The sequence below is a fragment of the Macrobrachium nipponense genome, chromosome 6 (assembly GCF_015104395.2).
Source record: "Macrobrachium nipponense isolate FS-2020 chromosome 6, ASM1510439v2, whole genome shotgun sequence".
Classification (NCBI taxonomy): domain Eukaryota; kingdom Metazoa; phylum Arthropoda; class Malacostraca; order Decapoda; family Palaemonidae; genus Macrobrachium; species Macrobrachium nipponense.
This window is the reverse complement of record NC_061108.1, coordinates 112,513,707-112,530,147: the sequence shown is the minus strand read 5'-3', so window position 1 is coordinate 112,530,147 and position 16,441 is coordinate 112,513,707. Positions and strand designations below refer to the sequence as shown.

At 45.2% G+C, this 16,441-nt stretch overlaps 1 protein-coding gene across 2 annotated transcripts in view; it reads left to right on the top strand.

Annotated features, from left to right (window-relative positions):
- LOC135216896 (uncharacterized) overlaps positions 1-16,441 on the top strand; it is a 198,156-nt gene that overhangs the window by 112,997 nt on the left and 68,718 nt on the right. For both annotated transcript variants that reach the window (XR_010314954.1, XR_010314953.1), the window contains exon 3: positions 8,339-8,488. The gene's annotated coding sequence lies outside the window, so the exon portion shown is untranslated. The remainder of the gene's footprint in view (positions 1-8,338; positions 8,489-16,441) is intronic.

Here is a 16,441-nt window from a genome sequence, read left to right as displayed (position 1 = left end):
CAGGAAGACACGGTTCAAGATGGAAACCCCGCGCTTGGTGTTGGCAGCCGTGAGGGAAGGCGACTTCATGCTGTCGATAGACTTGAAGGACACATACTTCCAAATCCCTGTTCATCCCATGTCCAGGAAGTTCCTTCGCTTCTCTCTGGCAGACAAGATCTTCGAGTTCAAAGTCTTGTGCTTCGGGTTGACCACAGCCCCTCAAGTGTTCAGAAGGGTCTTCTCTCTCGTGTCAAGTTGGGCCCATGCTCAGGGGATCCGTTTGGTGAGGTACCTCGACGATTGGTTGGTCTTGGCAGTTTCCAAGGAGAAGCTGCTGCAAGACAGGGATCGTTCTTCGGTTCTGTCTGGACCTGGGCGTATTAGTCAACCAGGAAAAGTCGAACTTCGTACCCACTTAAAGGATTCTCTACCTGGGCATGGTCATCGATACAACAGTGGCAAGAGTTTTCCCACCGGATCAGAGATTGGAGAAGTTGTGGGCTGTGGCGTGCAACTTCCTATCAAAGTCGCATCAATCGGCTCATCAGTGGCAGGTTCTTCTGGGAGTGCTATCTTCCCTGGAGAAGCTGGTCCCTCATAGGCATCTTCATCTTCAGTCTCTGCAATGGAGACTGGGGGAATTCTGGTCTCCGGCAGGGGACTCTCCCCTGTTTATGGTCCCACTGTCTTTGGAAGTGAGAAAAGTCCTTCGTTGGTGGTTGGACGACCATAATATATTGAAGGGCGTCCCTTTGCATTCTCTCCCTCCGGACTTCTTTCTGTTCTTGGACGCCTCCCTCGCAGGTTGGGGCGTGCACTTAGGCGGCCTCATCGCTACAGGCGTTTGGGGTTTGGAGGACAAGCAGCAGTATATCAACGTCTTGGAGTTAAAGGCGGCTTTCCTGGGTCTGAAGGAGTTTCGGGGGACGGTAGAGGGTCACTCTGTCGTTCTCATGTCGAACAACACCACGGTGGTAGCCTACGTGAACAAACAGGGAGGCCTGGTTTCTCAGCAACTTCATGCCTTGACTGTCGAGCTTCACCAGTGGGCAATCAGCAATTCGGTAGAGCTTTCAGCCAGGTATATCCCAAGGAAACGGAACGTGGTCGCAGACAAACTCAGTCGCCGGGATCAGATCTTAGGCACAGAGTGGTCCCTTCATCAAGTGGTGGCAGACAAGCTTTTCCAGATTTGGGGGAGACCCATGCTGGACCTTTTTGCGACACGCTACAACAGGAAGTTGGAGGTGTTCTGTTCAGTGATCCCAGATCCCTTAGCATTGACAAAAGATGCATTCCAACTTCCCTGGGACAACCTGGAAGTGTATGCCTTCCCTCCATTTCGCTTGATCCGTCAGGTTCTGAACAGGCCGTTGGGTTCACAGGGTCTCAGAATGACTTTGGTAGCCCCTCTGTGGCCTCAGGCGGAATGGTTTCCAGATCTGCTGTCGTTGTTGTTGGAGATTCTGAGGGAGATTCCCCCTTGGCGGCATCTCCTGTGTCAGCCCCATGCAGAAAGGTTCCACTAGTCAGTAGAATCCCTGTCTCTTCACGGTTGGAGGCTATCAACTTTCTCCTCCGAGAGAGAGGCTTTTCTCAGAAATCAGCTGGGCACATGTCCAGCAGTCTTAGTAAGTCAACCTCCGCAGTTTACCAAGGCAAATGGGTGATCTACTGTGATTGGTGTTGAAAACAGAGTTTTTCTCCACTCGCGACCTCTATTCAGCGAAAAGCAGACTTTTTAACCTTCCTCAGAGACGAGAAATGTTTGTCTGTGTCTGCTATTAGAGGCTCCAGGGCGGCTCAGAGTTTTGTGTTAATTCTGAAGGGTATCGACATCTCCTCTTCCTGGGAACTTTCCCTGCTAGTTAAGGGGTTTGAGCAGTCGACTTCTCCTAGAGAGCTCAAGCCTCCAACGTGGGATGTTTCCTTGGTGCTTAAGAGCTTGATTAAGAGTCCATATGAGCCCTTGTGTCACTCATCTGACAGGAACCTGACGGTCAAGACAGTTTTCCTTTTGGCTTTGGCGTCTTCCAAAAGGGTAGGAGAGCTCCACGGTCTGAGTTATGAGGTGAAGCACACCAGGGGTTGGAAGTCTGTGTCCTTCGAAATAGTCCCGGAAGTCGTGGCCAAGACCCAAAATCCCTCGGTGCATGATGACAGGTTCGCTTCGTTTTCCATTGCATCACTGACTGACTGTGGGTGGTGATGCTCAAGAGCTTTTGTTGTGCCCTGTCCGGGCCCTGCGTTGCTATCTTAAACGGACTCGGCACCTTAGACCAGGCTGCCGCAGACTTTTTGTCAGTACGGGCCGTACAAAGAAAGAGGTGTCTAAGAATACTATCTCTTTTTGGATACGGGAAGCTTTCAGACAGGCATACGTGACTCTTGATGATTCCATCACCACGTCTGTGCAGGCTAGAGCACATGACGTTAGGGGTATTGGTCCCTCTCTGGCTTTCAAAAAGAACTTGGCTGTACATAGAGTGCTGAGCGCTGGTACTTGGTTACGCCAGTCCACGTTCACCTCCTTCTATCTTAAGGATGTTGCCCACAGATCTATGGACACATTTTCCCTGGGTCCTGTGGTGGCTGCCCAACAGGTTGTGTAACTCATAGTTGCCCTTAATGGGGCACCTTTGTATCTTATCTAAGATTATTGTGTGGTTGAGAGAATGGGTGAGTTGGCTGGCCTCCTTCTTTCTCTTGTACCTTTCCTGCTTCCTTCGGGCGGTTTAAGGAATTGACATGTCATTTGTTGGACTGGTCTGATACAGGTGAGTGAGGTAGTCATACTGGTAGTGTGGTCGTCCAGTATACAATATCTTACCCACTATTTAGTAGCATGGGCCCCGCTCCTGGGCAAGGAGGAGTCGGGAGTACTACAAACCCTAGTGCCTTGGTTTGTTAATGGACAGTCAAAGTTTCTCTTTGGTTCCCTATATACAATGGTTATCCCATATACGTATCATTGTACGTCACTCTGGTTCTGAGTGGTTAGATATTAGTGTATCTAGCTTCTCAACAGGCTTCAGTCCCTCTCTAAGAACTATTTCTTTTGAGAGCTGGACTGGCGGGTAGGCCCCCAGCCGGTCTAGGATGTCTTATACCTCCCTCCAAGTATGAGTCTATCCTATTGTTAAGACCGAGAGTTTGTTCGCATATGAACAAATGACAAATTTTCTAGGACAATTTGTATTTTTCATAGCTACAAACCTGAGGTCTTAACGTTATACTGCCTACCTCTAGCCTCCCCTCTTTTTGTTAAGTCATCCTGAGTTGGGAAAGACTGGTGTAGATGATTGGCGTTTGACCACTCTTCACCCGATCTATGCATGCGTTGCCAGATATCATAAGATTCCTTGCTTTCATCTGCTTTTTAACCGGATCCAGCTAGGCGCTAGAAATTATCCTATTGTTAAGACCTCAGGTTTGTAGCTATGAAAAATACAAATTGTCTTAGAAAATTTGTCATTTTTTAAAGAAAACTTCAGCTGTCTCCAAGTCAAAGGACATGTTGTCCACAGTTTTGTCAGAGGAGGATATTGAGCAGGATTCCTCCCCTTCTTCAGCCTACTCTGCCTTGCTAAAGTGTTTCCTTGCCTACTCTGCCTTGCTAAAGTGTTTCCTTGATAACTTAACTGATTTTTTTGCACCTGCTGCTCTGGCATCTCCTGCTCCAACTCTCTAATGAGGAAACTTCCAGCGGACAATGCTAATATCCCGAAATTGGTGCTTTCTTTTTCTGGGAACAAGGTAACTTCTAGAAGTGGATGTCTGGTTGCCCTCTAAGAGTGAACAGGGCAAAGCCACTTTTGCTTTTCCTCCTTATAAGTTGGTTAAGAGTTGTTACTACAGTGGTACCTCGAGATACGAAAGGCTCAACTTACGAAAAACTCGAGATACGAAAGCCAATGCGAAAAATTTAATGGCTCTACATACGAAAAGTTTTCAAGATACGAAAGGTTTCTGAAAGTCCGAGATTCGGCTGAACCACCGATAACAATTTTGAAACTCGCGCCGCCATCTTAGTACTAGTAGACTCGCCACCATCCTCCTGCTCTCCCATTGGTTCCTGATGCTAGTCACCGCCATGAGATCCTTCTCTCCTATTGGACAGCATCCCTCCCATCATGCATCTTATACATACATGGTGGCGTGCCTACCTCGGCCACTTCGTACCAGCATCTTTATCGTACGCACGCGGCATTCGTTCGTCCAACGATTTCGTTTAGTAACATAAATTCGTTAGTGATGGGTCCCAAGAAAGTCGAAATTCACGGAAAGAAGCGCATGCTCTCTTTGGAGACAAAGATGGAGATCATCAAGAAGTACGAAGCTGGTATGCGATTGAGTGTGATCGCAAAGGAATATGGCCGTAATCCGTCGACAATAGGCACCATCCTTAAACAGAAGGATGCCATCAAAGCAGCTACACCGTCAAAGGGCATCACTATTTTGTCCAGCAAGAGGGGCCACGTGCACGACGAGATGGATAAAAGACAAACAAATCGCTGGCGATACGGTAACGGAGACGGCAATCGCCCACAAGGCCAGCGCTATTTTCGGCGATTTGATTGTAAAGGTGGAAGATGTCGGAGGGGAAGGGACTTCAGTGCCAACCCCAGAGTTCAAGGCTTCGCATGGCTGGTTCGAGAAATTCCGTAAACGGACTGGCATCCATTTGGTGGTGCGTCATGGGGAGGCTGCCAGCTCGGACACGAAAGCGGCCGAACCATTTAAGAAAATTTTCGACGAGATGATGACCAAGGAAGGCTACAGTTCTCAGCAGGTTTTCAACTGTGATGAGACTGGCCTTTTTTGGAAAAAAATGCCTCGTCGGACGTACATCACGGAGGAAGAGAAGAAGCTACCCGGGCATAAGCCTATGAAAGACAGGCTTACCCTCGCACTTTGTTCGAACGCCAGTGGGGATTGCAAGGTGAAGCCCTACTGGTGTATCATTCCGAGACTCCTCAAGCCTTCAAGGCCCACAAAGTGCTGAAGGAGAAGCTTCCAGTGATGTGGAGGGCTAATGCAAAAGCCTGGGTAACGAGGCTTTTGTTCACGGAGTGGGTAAATCTGTGTTTTGGCCCGACAGTGAAGAAATTTTTGGAAGAGAAGCGCCTCCCCCTGAAATGTCTGCTGGTGTTGGACAATGCCCCTCCCCACCCTCCTGGCCTCGAGGAAGATATCCTAGCGGAACACCACCCCTCTCCTCCAGCCCATGGACCAGCAAGTGATAGCGAACTTTAAGGAGCTGTACACGAAACATCTTTTCAAGAGATGTTTCAACATCACCGATACCACAAACCTCACCATGCGTCAATTTTGGAAGGAGCATTTCGACATCATCATTTGTATTCAACTCATCAACCAAGCTTGGCAGGAGGTTTCGAGGCGAACCTTCAATTCCTCGTGGAGGAAACTGGCCTGATGCCGTATCCGCCCGAGACTTTGAGGGATTCGACGTGAGCGAAGCTGGTGCTGCAGTGTCCGAAACAGTTGGCGATCCTGAAACTGTTTCCCAACCAGATCTTGACGAGATCGTTGCACTCGGCAAGTCCATGGGGCTGGTCGTCGACGAGGACGACATCAACGACCTTCTCGAGGAGCACCAAGAGGAGCTTACGACGGATGACCCGAAGGAGTTGGAGGCCATGCAACATAACGTTGTTCAAGAGGAGTTCTCTAGCATCGGCGAGGAAGAGGAGGAGGACCCTATGACAACGGCAGAAATTAAGGATGTTCTAGCCGCTTTTCATAAAGTGCAATCGTTTATCGAAAAAAGACACCCCGAAAAGGCTCACACAGGTCGTATCTTGGATCGTTATTTTTTAAAGAGGCCTTCAGCATTAGCAGGAGTAAGCAAAAAGGAAGAACCAAGTGATAAAAAACAGAAAGTTGAAAGCAAAAAGGAAGAACCAAGTGATGAAAAAAAGAAAGTTGAAAGCAAAAAGGAAGAACCAAGTGATAAACAGAACGTTGAAAGTGGTGATGAAGTTGAAATTCTGTAAAAAAAAAAAAAAAAAAAAAGCCTATGTAAAAGTAAAAAAAAAAGTTAAAAATCAAAAAAAGAAAAAAAAAAATTTAATTTTTAGTTTTGTGTAAAGTATTACAGTTTTGTTAATGTGTTTCGTAAATTTTAGTGTTAGTTTTCCTTACATTTTTTTATGTGTTTTCGTAAAGTTAAGTGTATGTACGTACGTACGTTATCTGCCGTTTGTCCTCCTCCTCCTCTGCCGCCACTTTCGGAGATAGCCTCACTTGAAAGGTAAGCTTCCACATTTTACGTACAGTATATTTCTTGTTACCATGTACACTAATATACACTTTATTTACAAGGTATTTTGCATTTTGTTATTAATTTAGGTATTGAATGGTCCAAATTGTTGTAGTATTTCATTGTTTATAGGTCAATTTAGCTTTATTATGAAATTTACTGGTGTGTTTTCGGAGGGCTTGGAACGGATTAGCCATTTTACATGTAAAATCTGGTCCAAGATACGAAAACCTCATGATACGAAGGGCGCCTCGGAACGGATTAATTTCGTATCTCGAGGTACTACTGTACTTTGACACCACCAGGGAAGCTCCTTTTCTGGGATTTTCTGCCTCCTCCTCCTCTCCGGCCTGGTTGATGCGACTCATCAGTCTCCCTTTTTAACCAAGAGTTTGTTCTCCTCTCCTGAGTTAGACCATTTGACCAGGAATCTGTTTAGTTTTATAGTTTCCTCAACTGGACCATTGGATCTTTGGCCAGGAAGATTGAGGAGTGCCCAGTCCTGGCAGAAGATTTTGTAACATATTGGTTGGGTGTATTGTCATGTGCCCAAAAGGCTGTAAGGGATGGCACTAGGACCATTAAAATCATGCAATATTTAGAGTGGTTCCTCAAAAAGGATGGTCCTCTTAGAAGGGAACAATTAAATTTAGCCCATGCTTAGAGCAAATATTTGGAGATGTCAGTATACATTATATTTTTGCACAAGGGAATGGAAGTGTACTTGGGATAATTAGTTATTTTGGGACATGTTTTACCAGTGGCAGGAGATGCAGAGCATTCTTAGTAACCTCACCTTGGTATATTCTTAATTTATCTGAGAGATGTAGTCTTCCCAGGAATATGAGCTATTTTGTCTCACTTGGGTAGTTAGTTGATCTCTGGGCCTTTATTGGAAAAATACAAATAATTCATTGTTAGGGTTTTAACCTACATATGAGAGTGCCTGTGGTGCTTCGTTGTTGACCTGTTCTGTCCCTAAGTGCTCCGCTGGGCCCATCAAACCTTCGGTGTAATGGGGCGTCATATTGTCTTCTGCACTTTCACATAAATAGCAGTGCAGGCTAACTGCAGGGTAACTAAGATTAAATGTTTATAAAACAAATTTGTTCACACAAACTCACCATTAGTCAGTCTTCTTGACCTAGATTTGTTAGTTTTTTGGTTTTAGCAGGGCTCCTTCTCCAGTCTTCAAGACATCAGAAGATACATACCTTAGGAGAGTCAACACTGTGAAGTAAGGCAAATTATGATTGGTGGGTTTACATGGAAAAATTCAGTTGTAAGGTTTTGAAAAAAAAGAAAAAATTCCAATTAATTGTGTAAAAGAATTGATGTGTTTACCAAATATGTCAACTTTATCTGCTGTAAGACATATCAAGGTGGTAATGGCATCAAAACTCCTATGAATCATGTGCTATTACAGGATAACTCACACTTGTGGCTTTATGTGAAAGATTGGTGATAAAAGATTTGTTGCCCTCAATATTATTTTGTAGGTATTGGCACCTTCATTTACTTGAAAGGTGTTAGGAATAAAACTAGGTAATATAAGCCTTACTGTCAGGAAGTCACCAGTTTCAGTGTTTAGTTTTGGCCTGTGATTATTCTTTGCTGCGTCTGTCACTTCTCATTCTTATATTTTCCCATGTTTCACCTTATGGACTTTTTCAGTTGGTGTGGCATAAGGCTAAAAGTAATCATTCTATCAAAATCATAAATTTTTAATATATTCTTGATCCATTGTGGGTTATTAGGAGGAAAACCTTTCATGTGTGGTGAGAGGGAAGAAATGTTTCATATTTTTGACAGTTATATGGAAAGAAAGCTGGGAATAGAGATAGAATTTAATTGAAAAGATTTTGAATAGAATTAATTCAACTTCAAACATGGTTTAAAGTAACACCTTTGGTGAGATTCAAGGGTAAGAATCTTATATGTATACAGTAATATATTTGACTTAGTTGACTTTTGTATTAAACAAAGACTATATCTCATTGAAGATGAAGTCTGTTTATAAGAATGTACTAGGATTTAGTATTTAATTTGAGCAAAGTTCTTTGTTGTTTCCAGGAGGAGGTTTGGAATCAGGCATCTTAAAACTTACTTCTCATCATTGTCTATAGAAGATAAAGTGGAAAATATATTTTATCTCAAAGAAAATGGAGACACCTTACATAGTTCACGGTCATATGGTTCTAAATCTAACTTAAGAAAAATTTGGTAAGTTTTAAATATTTTGATGAAGTATTGCTAAAGCTCAGAAGAATATTTAAGTGAATTTGGTTACCACAGATGTACTGCAGTAGCATATTGTCAAATGTGTTGTTAACTCTCACAGGCTGGTGTATGTACATGTACTAGTATATACATCAAGAAAACCCCATGACTGGGCAGATTTTAAGGTCTGCCAATTTAAAAAAAAAAGAGGGGGGGGCGGGGCATCAATGGGAAGAGGAAGATATGCAAATGCTCTTGATATAAGAAATAAAAAATTTGAAATATACCTTACCTCACCATTATATAGCTTTTACTTCTGCGCCAGTTGTAGTTGGACAGATTGAAAAATAAACTAATGAGAATACTCAGTTTTCTAATAATATCCATTTCTATCCATCTACTTCTCCCTCCTCCCCTCCCCCACCAGGGGAGTGATGGGCACAACACCTGGAACCGGTCAGTTGAATTCTATTGCCGATTTCGGTAGGAGTTTGTCCGTGTGTTATTTGTACTATTATGTTCTTGGTTTTGTGTTGATGATTGGGTTTGTTTGTGGATTTTCTTGAATTTATTTGGAAATGGATGGTAATGATAGAATAAGGATCTGTAAGGTAAGAGGTTGCCATACTAGGCTTTATTCCAGTTCCACTGACCCTCATAAGATAGATGTAAAATGCTGAGGATAGGGTGTAATGCGATGTCAGATGTGTGAATCATGGTCCAATGATTTATTGTGAAAAATTGTAAACGAAGGGAGGCTGATTGTTAAAAAATTTTAGACAGCAAAAGAAACAAGGGTAAGTCTTAAGTCTTGTGCTAAGGAAGTGTATTACTATGCCTAGCTCCTGACATAACTGAAGAAGACGATCTCTGTCTTAAAGCAGTTTCTCCTTGGAGCTTGGTAAAACCAGCCAGTCGTCGAGGTATCTTAATAGGTGAATCCCTTGAGCATGAGCCCATGTCGAGACGAGGGCAAAAACCATTGTGAACACCTGAGGGGCCGTGGTCAACCTGAAGCACAGAACCTTGAATTGGAAGCCGTGCTCTCCCAGAGTGAAGTGAAGAAACTTTCTGGATGAAAGGTGAATAGGAATCTGGAAATAAGTATCCTTCAAGTTTATTGACAGCAAGAATTCGTTGTCCTTTATCACTGCCAACACTGTCCGGGGTGTTTTCCTGAAAAAATGATTCAGGGCAGGAAGGTCAATTACCGGTCTCCAGTCGTCTGTCGCTTTTGGGACTAGGAAAATTTGACTGAAAAACGCCGGAGAAGGAAGCTGTATTTCTTCTATCGCGCCATTGTTCAGCATTTTCAACACTTCCTCTCAAAGAGCCAAGTACTTCAGGGAGTCCTAAGCTTATGTCTGATTGAGAAAGGGTCTGTCTGAGAGAGAGGGAGAGAAGCTGAAGGTTAGTAGATATCCCACCTGAAGAACGTTTACTACCCATTTCTCCACTCCATACCATTGCCACTTGGCCCACTGGTCTGCCTGGCAACGGAGAGGGAGAGGCACCCATTCTATTGACGACCCCCTCTGCCCCTTCCTTTAGAGCTCTTCCCAGGCTTGAGGGGGTGGGGTTGAAAGGGACACTTGCTGTTTTGCCTTGGGCTGTGAAGACGACTGAGAGACCCTCACAGAAACCGAATGCTTGGATGATTTGACAGGAGAATGTCTTCTTACCTGTCGTTGAGGAGGGGGAGGAGGAAGGCGACATGAATGAGCCTCCGACTAGACACTGCATGATGGACCAGCCTATCCTTAGTATCTGCCCGTCACCGGTTGATTGTATCTTCCAACTCAGTTCTAGGGAACAGAAACTGAGAATCAAGGAGGTCCACTGACCCCACCACTTTCAACAATGCTGCATCCCTCCAGGCCAGGAGAAAGTTAGCCCACAAGGTTGCACGAGGGTGGCCCTGGTACAGAATAGCTTTTGCACCGGATTGCAACTGCCTAGTCAGGGAGGAAGAACTGACTAAACATCCCTCAGTTCAATCCAAAGCAATCCTGGCTATTGCAGTGGAGCACAAATCCAGCCAGAAGACAGTCTAGAAGATGGTAGCTGCAGCAGTCTCCATAGGTAAGGCCTTTTGTGATGAAAAGGAAGGACCTTCTGACCTAACCTGCTCCAGGGTCAGACCAGGGTTAAGACAGATCACATCCGGATTAAGGTGATGGGACATCAGCTGAACCACATTAGTGGAGTAGTACTTTCTATGCTGCACAAGAAGAGGGGGAAGAAACTTGGAGGATTTATTGGATCAGAGAGAGTCATCTCGGTCCGAAACTGAGGCGTTCACAAGTTGCAAGATGGACTGAGCATGACCAGACAAGGCAAGCTCAAATGAAGCCCAAGAATCCTGTCAGGCACCCAGCAAGGCCTCTATACCTGTAGGGGTCACAGAAGACTGAGACTGTATCTGACACTCAACATTGTTGAACTCACGAATGAGATCAACAACCTCTGAGAAAGAAGACCTAAATTCTTGACTCTCTCCCTCCTCCTGCTCCGGGAAAGGAGACTGACTATGCAAAGAAGAAGGCTTGGCAGGATCCTCATCCTTCTGCAACAGCATTGGGGAAGCTTCCCTAGGAAGCCTAGCATCCTGTTCCTTATTGGCTGGAGTGGGGGCCCTAAACCCTGAAAACCCTGAGACCGAGGGTTCCGGAACACTACCAGGTGATGAAACCCGTACATGGTCCCGACTCGAATCATGTACATGTTCGCGGGATGAATCACTTACATGCCTGCTTGGCTAACCACGTACTCGTTCGCAGGACAAATCACATATGTGGCCATGCGATGAGTTGAGTATACTTCCATGAGACGACACTGAGCATGGTCCTGTGACAAGGAACGATGCTGAAGAGAACTACCTGAAGGAGACTTACTCCCAAGATTCCAGTCTCTAGCAGGAGAGTGAGAAATGCGTCCACGGACCAGGGAAGCATCATGTTCTTGACCGTCAATCACAGTTTTACTGAGTGAAGAATCCTTGGAAGTAGCAGGAGACACCTTTGTATCGGGAACCTTTGACCTCTTAATCGGCACCTTATCATCCATACACTGACGAACTGGCATAGGAACAGGGGAAGAGAGGGTAGCACCTCTGATATCACTAACACATACGTGGAAGGATGAGTCACTTCCATGTACGGAAGACGGCGAAACACACTTATCACTCAACACTCCCACTGTCATTAACACGTACATGTGAGGGATAGGCTTGGCCGTGAAGGGAAGTCAGCGGTGCATTACCCTGCATGTGCAGGTATTCTCCCACTTACAATGGGGTTAGGTTCCAAAAAACCTACAGGGTAGTGTACCCTACACTACACTGTATACTTATACATAAACGGCATAGTAATTATTAATTTGTTCATGAAACTTACCTGTCAGATATATATATAGCTGTATTTTCTGAAATCCGACAGAATTTTAAAAACTTCCGACACACGCAGTGGTCGGCCAGGTGGTTAATACCCATTCCCGCCGCTGGGAGGCGGGTATCAGGAACCATTCCCATTTTCTATTCATAATTTTTCTGTCGCCGGTGCTGAAAACACCTGTTTTCAGTACCTCCGTCTTAGGATTTTGGAAACTTCATTGCCGCTAAGTATCCTAATTGTCTTTTGATTTATTTACTTGGATTTGTGGCTAGGCATACGCTATCTTAAATTGATTTGAATTTGATTCATTTTTGCATAAGATATCTGAATCTAGTTAGGCTAGTTTCAGACGGGGTTGTCTGCAAAGATAGGGTGTGGCTACCGAAAGCTTCGGTAGATCCGCACTTGGTATGTACGAGGGGTATGGGTCTTGCTTCTTTGTTGAGATTTGTCATGTAAGGAGTGTGAGACTTTGTCTAATTCTGTAAGGAAGACGTATGATTCGTATGTACGCAATTAATCAGTAACAAAAGTCAGGGTAGTGAACCTGCTAACCTTCCTGTAGACTTTATTTTGCCTAACCCTGTAGTATGGCCTACGGGCTATGAATATGTCTACGAGAGGTGCTCGCTCTCCTTCATTGCTGTGAAGAGTGCTACTTCTGTAATTGTTACTCCTAACCCTGTAGTGTTGCCTTCGGGCCCTAAAACAGTGTCTGTAGAGGAATTGCCCTTTCTCTGATACTCTTTCGATTCGTAACTTAGAATCGAAAGTGCTTGCTTTAGAGAGCAAAAGTGAAGTGCAGAAGTGCAGTGATACCCCTTGTGTAGTGGAGGGTGCGTCAGATCGGCCTCGTTTCGCACTCTAGGCCGGGACCTCTGCTTGACTCCCAGGACCCGGGGAGGGAGCATGTCGAAAGCCTAAGGAGGGTTACAAGGAACCCCCACCGATCTGGCGTGCCTTCGGCAGTTTCTGATGAAAATCCCCAGACTGCCAAAGTGTGTGCGCGTGCACGAATCCTGAAGGATTGCTTCTCGTCCTCCGAAGCGTCCTCCCCGTGCAGGGGTTGGAGCTTTCGGAAGGACTCGCGCCCTCTAAATAGAAGCTTTATAGAAGAGGACGCTTCATGTCCTCTCTCTCTCTCTCGTTATGCGTTTCAGTGAGAAGTAAGAAGGCGAACGTCGCCTGAACTCGTGTCCGTCTTTCCACCGAGAAATACGTAAAAGAAGTCATAGTAGCAGGAAGCTTTTGAGAGCGGACTTCCAAGTTTTTTACTGTCAGAATAAGAAGGCGTTCCCTCTCGACTTGGACGGGACGCTCGGATGGACGCCAGGTGCGCGCGGGTGCAGCCAAGCGCGCCAGTGGGGACGCCGAGCGCGCGCCAGTGGACGCGGAGCGCAGCGCCAAGTGGAAACCGCCGGCGCGCCCAGTGGACGCCGAGCGCTGGCGCCAGTGACGCCGAGCGCGCGCCAGTGGACGCCGAGCGTGGCACCAGCGCACGCCAGGTGTGGTCGCCTGGCTGAACGTTTCTGTTGAACTCTTCAAGCTCTTGTTTCAGATTTGGGCCTAAAGAATTTTTACCTCTACCTTCGGTGATACCTTCTACCTCACCTGCATAGAATGTGAAGTAGGCAGTGCTTCGGAGGAAGCTTAAAGTGAACAGACAACTTCTTCTTCGAAACCCAGCAAGACATTGGGTTTCGTGAATTCAAGAGGTCTCTGTCAATTAATATTGCTTTTTGCATAGGTGGATGGAGTTAAGGAAAGCTCAAGGGAAGATCTCGTTTGCTCTACCGCAGTCAAGACTTTGTGATAAGGCAGTTACGGGTTATGTAAAAGCTCGACGTCCTACACGTCATGACGCTCGACTACTTTCGGTAGGATTCTTGCAAAAGCATTCATCAAGAGGACGCTCTTCAGGAAAGCGCAAGACAGGACTTCCTTTGCCATACTGCCAATAAAGCCCCCATTGACAATATACTATCGTTTTGTCAAGTAAGTGGGTATCCCCTCATTGACAAAATATCTCTTTGTCCCGTAAATGGGTTAGTTCTCATTGACAATCATCTCATTAACTTTATATTGCGTAAGCGGATAAGCTCTTATTGACAAGTTTCGGAAGAGCTCTTATTCATCATTCGCAGACTCGTACAAGAAATAGACTTGTAGACTACGTCAATGACCGCTTATGTCCAGTAACATAAGAAGCTTGAGCTGTCTGCTTCCATTCTCTAAGTTTTGTTCATGAAACTTGCCTGTCAGATATGTATGTAGCTGTATTTCCGAATTCAGCTATATATATGTCTGCCAGGTAAGTATGAGCAAACTTTATTGTAATATAATATCATATTTTGCCTTGCGTTATTTTACTACTGGTTGGTTCAAGTCATATACGCTTGCTGTAGTTACCTCTTCAGATGGCAACCGAGAGGTCTATTGTCTATTATTTTAAGGACATTTAATCGTTACTCCCTGCAGCCTTCCAGGAGTTTCCGATTTATCTTTTACCGTTGTATGGTAGTGTTCTGACGACACAAACGCATCTATATATTTAGCGTTTTCTGTTTCGCTTAAATATACCAGCTTGAGAGTCTCTTTCTGCTCAAAAAATAACGGACCTATTTCTTCGTAGAATAGGGTAGCTGGCAACCCAGACATAAAGTTAAGAGACGACGTTCGTAAGCTGTGTCTGTCCTCCAGTCCAACCGAGCCAGTACCAGCTCATGCGCTGTCATGCGCTGTAGGTTACGTCTCTCTCTCCTGCGGGATTGACTGACTAACCGTATCTCTGTGCTGGTGGTTACGTCTCTCCTGCGGGATTGACTGACTAACTGTATCTCTGTCCTACAATCACGGACTTTAGCCTAAGATTGAGGGGATTTCTAACGTGAATGAATAAACATTGCATTCGTTTTGCCTTACTATGTTCAACAGAGATATCTCTTAATCCTTTCGGTGCTCGTTACCGCACGGTATAGAACTACGAGTCTACCGCAACATTGCACTTTTATATGCTCTCCTGCTTAGGCAAAGCGCAGCCTTATTAGGGAAGTAAGCATACTCGGGGAGGGAATGGATGAGCTTGCTGGGGACCATTTCCTTCCTGAAGAAGTTTGTTTCCCTGAATAGACTGCAATTCAGACCTCCACAGTTTTTTCCTACCGGGAAACTGAAATATTATTCAAGATCTAGGAATGATTCTGAACATCTCTCAGTGCGTCTATCACCTGAGGTGATAGAAAGAAGGTGCCGGACATCTGGATAGGGTTTCAGATGTCCTGGATCTTAATCTGAAAGAAGTAGAAGCAATTCGGTCGTCCCTCCAGTCCTCTAAACGAGTTTTTGGAACCAGTGGTCCAGATCAACTCTGATATTCCACAGCTCTCTCATATCTTAAGAAGTATCTTCTCTCGGTCCCTGTTCGAGTTTACGAGAAAGAGCCTATTATAACAACAGGCGTAGAATGTAACGATCCTCTAGAGGTTCGTTACAGGATTGCAAAAGTCCGTACGAATCGTCTCGATCGACGGCAGCAACTACTGACTTCCGAGTGGAATCTTTCTTTAGAAGTATGTTGAGAGTTGTGGAGACTTTAGGGACGCCCTTTCATTCTTCTCTTCGATATGTTGAGGACGAAGAGGCTTCTTCTTCTCTGCTCCCTTATTCTCGATCCGGGATCGGTACCATTAAACGCCATCCTATGATATTGAACGGGGATGGATGTTTAGTCTCTTTTCCCCTTTTTCAATCGCTTAGGAAATGTAATAAGAGGATTTATGACGTCACAGGGATCGACAATGACACTGATCGCCCCATGTTGGCCTTCTGGATCCTGGATTCACAGAGGTCACGTCCTTCCTAGTTCACTTTTCAAGGACCTTTTCCGAAAGAGTCAGTCTACTCTAACTCGAAAGGTACCTATAACCTCTCCGCTCTGAGTCTGACTACGTTCAGACTATCGAGATGTTGACAGGAATAAGATTACCGTCTTCCCTTTCCGTCTCAAGAATGGGATAAGCTGGCAGTCACAACTATCAAAGAATACGCAAATATGTTGTTGACGGCCTTTGGGCTCAGAGATTTGCTTCTGTCAAACAACAAAGCCCTTCACGATCTTTGAGTTCTGTTTGTGTTTATACACCCCCGATGATCGTGTAACATGAGACCAGGTTGGACTGTCAGGCATTCTTCCTTCGGGACTGAATTGCCTTTTTGCTCCTCGCTCCTTTCTCCTGGCACCAGAAGCTCGAGTCAGGAGTTGCTCAGGAGTTGATTCACTGACGACGTTGGGTTGCGTTGATACACCCCCCAAGGTTTGCTTAGATTGAATCGCCCAGGCAGTCCAGGCACTCATCCTTCAGTGAAGTATAGTGCCTTATGGTCTTCAGGGTACAGCCTTGCTGTCCTTGATTCGTCTGACTGGTCAACTGGTCGGTCACCTGACTTTAGTACAGAAGGACTGACTGTGCATGTCCAGATCGAAGCTTTCAATAAGGAACTTAGACGTAGTCTGAAGTTCTTGATGTCAAAGCATTCGAACCTCTCCTACCTGTTAACTTCTTGC